This window comes from Penaeus monodon, chromosome 18 (genome assembly GCF_015228065.2).
Source record: "Penaeus monodon isolate SGIC_2016 chromosome 18, NSTDA_Pmon_1, whole genome shotgun sequence".
Classification (NCBI taxonomy): Eukaryota; Metazoa; Arthropoda; class Malacostraca; order Decapoda; family Penaeidae; genus Penaeus; species Penaeus monodon.
The window spans coordinates 32407039-32411962 of NC_051403.1; the positions used below are offsets into that span (position 1 = coordinate 32407039).

Below are 4924 nucleotides of genomic sequence, written 5' to 3' on the forward strand. Positions count from 1 at the left end.
AAGCGAATTCAGGCAATTGACCATTTTATCACTTTGAAATTAGAGACCACATTTTATTTTAAGAAGAGAAAGAAATGGGTAAGATCAGATATTGCCTGGTAGTCCCAAAGGATTAATACCAGTGCCTTGTTCATAGCTCATAATGATCCACATTAGGAGAACATTAAAAACGGTGCAAAGCCAAACAAAATTTTATGGCCAACTTGTTGAAAAGATGTGAAGAAATACGTAAAAAACATGTAAACCTTGTCAACAATTAAAGGACATGGATCATAATACATCAGTGGAGAGATTTACCCCCGTAGAGGATAATGGGTCATAGGGTATCCCTAGATCTAATTTATTTTGCATTGCAGTTTGGGCAGGGTTAGATATTGTCTTACCGTCATTGACCACTTTTGTAGGTTTCTGAGGATTTATCCTTTAAGAAATAAAAGTACAACAGCAGTTGCTGCTGAATTCAAGAAAGATATAGTAGGTTCAGAACTCCTCGTTTAGGGATTTCAGATAATGGAGGAGAGTTTTCGAGGATCAGGAATTTAGAGAGTTCTGTAAGAAAAAGCAGGAATAAAAACAAGGATTTTCTATACCATACCATCCTCGAGGTAACTCAGTGATAGAAAGAGCCCATAGGGCTTTAAGGACAGTAATTGCCATTTTGAGTCAAGAACACCCGAATACATGGCCCAGTCACATTTTTAGAAACTGAAAAAGGTGCGAATGAAGCTGACACACTTCATTAGGTGCTTTCACCTTATTTTGCATTCTATGGGGAACCCCAACAGAGAAGGTTGGAAAAATAATGTTACCAGTAGATGAGGGGATGAGGATGATAAATTGATGTGAAAAAACTGCTGAAAAGAAACTTTGAAATATAACACTCAGAGGGTACTTACAAAAGGCAAAGTGAGTAGGAAAGAAAAAAACCATTAGCAGTTGGAGATTTAGCATGGGTCTATGTTGAGGAACCAATACCTAAACTGCTGCTAAATTAAATAGGAAATGGAAAGGACCATTTAAGGTTATTAATGTGGTTGATGGAGGACGTGCCTATGAACTGGAGAATGTATTTAATGGAAGTATAGTGGATAGAGCTGCAGAAAAGTTGAAAGTTTTTCTTGATAGGGAAGAGATACTAGAAAAAATTGAAGAGAAGTATTTCAACTCAGATGAAGACCGTAGAATACTTACATATGTAAGAGTTAGACGACAACCCAAGAGATTTGAGGATTATGCCTTATAATATAGCATTATTTGTTATGTTAATAGGTTAACTACAGAACCAACAGGAATGTTTAAAGAAAAGTTAGTAGGTATCAAATATATTATTATTTTGTGTGGTGCAATATTGGTTGCTTAAAAATTAACCGCAGATGTGAAATTAGTTATACTACAGATTGTGATATTTTAGAATGAAAATTTTGATGAAACCTATGCCTTGGCCAGGATAGGATGTGCCTTTTATGAATCCTAGTTAGTTTGTAGAATAAACTGTTAGGATTTATGATGGGTTGTTTTCCTTATAAATGGGTGATGAGGACACCCAGGATATAGTAGATCGAGGACATTCTGTATGAATGGTAGTCTTACTTATATTGTTGACTTGATAATTTAGATTTAGATATATTAGGGCTTTTATAGAACAAATTGCTAGGAACTTAGGCTAAGGGGTTTTGTAAGGAATGAGCGTTTTATCTGAAGGTCCCCACTCAGTTGGATATGGTTAAATGTGAACCCAGTTTAGCACTAGGCTAGAAATATACTAATACTTTATGATGCAACGGGGCAAGGTTAGAAACAATTAAACTATCCTCTGATTCTTTTATAGGGCTGGGGAAGGTGATGTAATTTCCTGCAACAGATGGGGGCCCGTCGATGTGTAAAGATTAAATCCTCTGGCTGTATTTTGGTAAGGTACCAGTATTGTCTGATAGGACGATTTCAAAATTTGTATGGAACTTTTTATACAGTCTAGTGATATGTTACTCTCCCTGAGCATGAGAATGTGTAACAATTCTGAATACCGCAGAAAAGGAGCGGACAATACCTTTGTATTGTTGATATTGATATTGATGATAACAGAATGTGGATCTTGATAATGGTAGTATACTTGGTAAATGTGATTAATTTGTTTCCCTTTTACTTGGTTCGACGAATTTTTGGTTCTCCCCTAACCCAAAAAGGGGTGTAATGAGCACTAGGACACGAAGTAAGAATGAAACCCAAAAAATTCGTCTGTGGACCACCCTTTGTATACCCCACTTATTGGTCTTTACTCATATGTTACTTGGTTAACCTCATTTAATTAGTCTTTAGCAGATAAGATAATTAGTACTTAAATAATTTTAGAAAAAATGATATTTATTTTCTTAGAAAGATAAAAACTTTATTTACTTTTTGTATCAGGTGCTAATATGTTTATATTTTACCACTAAGATAAGGAAACAGTGTAAATATGCGAGTTTACCCAACAAAGTTCAGTTTTCTTTGTTTCTCCCACAAGGCATTCTCTTTAATTAGAGGGTACGCAGTGCTATTTCACTGTTGCTTATTAAATTAAGGTTCTATAATGGATATTTTAATGGAGAAACCAATATGTATTCATTTTGTTTCTGGAGAAATTCATTTAAGTTCGGTATTATGCATGTATGATTAAGACGAACCATATGCTTGGAATATATGTGACCTGGGTAGATGTTAAAATGTTAAGTGTTAAACCCTGATATTATAGTCATAACAGAGAGAGGAGAGAGAGAGAACCGAAACAAGTGCCTGGTAAATGCCCGAAAGAGGTCAGTAAAATTCTTTAAATACCAGAAGTAAGAAAGAACATTCAGCTGTACTAATATCAATAATAAATTTATAAAATACTATAGATCTGATTACAGAACAATAACAAAGTAATCATGTGAGAACAAATTGGAAAACCATGGGAAATAGAATATCTTTTTCACAGCTAGTGGCTGACAGTGGCACTTGACCATTCAGATGTTTTTCTGTTATTATTGAGGATTTAAAACCCACTCAAGGAGTAAGTGTTATTGAAGTTTATAATAGAATAATACTATCTTTGCTAAAATGAGAGTTTCATAAAAATAATATAATGTATAAATATAAAACTACTCAGATCGTATATAATGGAATGAATATATGCAATTTGTTTGTTTGTCAAAAGTAGTTATGTTCCTACAAGAAAATAGTTATATTGAATCTGTTATTGTTTTATCATTCCTAAAATAGAACCATTGTTTCTTTTTTTTAGGAATGGGTTTTGTGTTTTTTTTGTTTTTTTTGTGTTTGCTTCATGAGAAGTCCTTGGACAGATCCACCAGATTGTAAAGCAGATGCCATCCTTAGGAATCCTCTGAACCGATACAGTGAAAAAATGAAGGAATTTGAGGAAAGCCTGTACAGACAAAGGATTCAAGAAGGAAGACATAAGAGAAGGACAGTTTATTCTACACACTTTATTGGAGAAGTGAACATCTGTGTCAATTGAGTTTTTTTTTGTTTGTACAAGTTTAATGATTTATAATTCAATATATCAAGAAATTTAAGACTATCAATTGTTTGATATTACCCTTCTCTCAGTTACCTCTAAGACTGAAATTAGATCATCAGTAACCCTCTTATGATTATTATATTTTTTTATAGTGTGGGTTCATCAAGAGTATGACTCAGGTAATGATACAGGAGAGCTCACACTTGACGTTAATTAATAGTGCCCCCTCTAGATAAAGCCCGAGTGGATTTCCCAGTAGAAAGGGAAATAGTGGTTTTGACCATAAAGAGAAGGAGTGGGCGCAATACATACTCACACCTCGCCCTCGAGGCGTCTTAGATTTGCCTCAAGGGTGACCGAACTTGGCTGATCGTCTCGCTCTCGTGCGTTGTCCTGGTGCATCTTGTGGCTGCTCGTCCCTTTCGTCCTCCTCTTCCTGGTCTTCGGTGTAATCTGTCTGTCCTCGACGTCCACACGTCCTCTCAGATCTCGGATAGGTCCTTTTTGCTGGTATGCTAGATCTCTATGTCCTCGTAATCTTCAACTGAATCTACGGCATTGGGCAGGTGGGGCAGCATCTCAGGCGGCTGATACCTGCACTAACGAGCTCCTGGAGTTGACTGGATCTACGGGCGTCCGCCAGGCGTCACCCATCCACAGCATCCTGAGGCGACTGCTACCTGCAGTTCCTGGTCCTTCGCTGGATCTACGGGCATCTCGGCAGGCAGCGCCCGTCCTCTACATCATGGGACAGCTCAACACCTGCTCTGACGAACATCCTGGTCCACAGGCCTATGGTGATCATCCGATGACGTCCTTCCCACAGCATCCTAAGGTTCTGCAGCAGGGTCCTCCTTCCGATGCCGTGTCGGTTATCGTAGGTGCGGACTGCAATAAATAGTCGGGGAACCAGATCATACACATAAGGGCCAGAAGTAAGAGAAAAAGAAAGGAAACAGAAAAGAGGGGGTGTTAAGTACCACTATCCGGTTATTTATAAAATTTTGTAGTTTTTAATTTTGGTTTTTAATTTATTTTCATTTTTTTCTTTTCGATTTGTGTTTTATTTTCACAAAGATAAAGAAGAAAATAGGAGAGGGAAACATCAGTACCGATCCGCATGGACCTGGCTTGAACTACTAACTGTCTCTGATAGATATGAGAGTAGATAAGGGAAATGACAATGGCAATCCGCAAGGATTTACTTGAACCAATTGTCGTCTCACAGAGAAGAAATAAATGTTAGTGAGCGTGAATGAGTGAAAGTGAGAGTGACCTCACACAGAGAATGAATCTCAAACACGAATATTAACATTAATATTACAAACTGAGATAAAAATTAGCAATGCTAGCTATATAAAATTAATTCAACTACCACATTGATTTCAACATTTAATGATAGAATGTAGAATGAAAAAAATA

At 36.6% G+C, this 4924-nt stretch overlaps 1 long non-coding RNA gene across 1 annotated transcript; it reads left to right on the forward strand.

Annotated features, from left to right (window-relative positions):
- The first annotated feature begins 2750 nt into the window (after positions 1-2750).
- LOC119584875 lies at positions 2751-3282 on the forward strand. Its single transcript, XR_005229846.1, has 3 exons — positions 2751-2792; positions 2957-3031; positions 3263-3282. It is a non-coding gene; the product is annotated as an uncharacterized LOC119584875 (long non-coding RNA).
- Positions 3283-4924: the final 1642 nt, after the last annotated feature.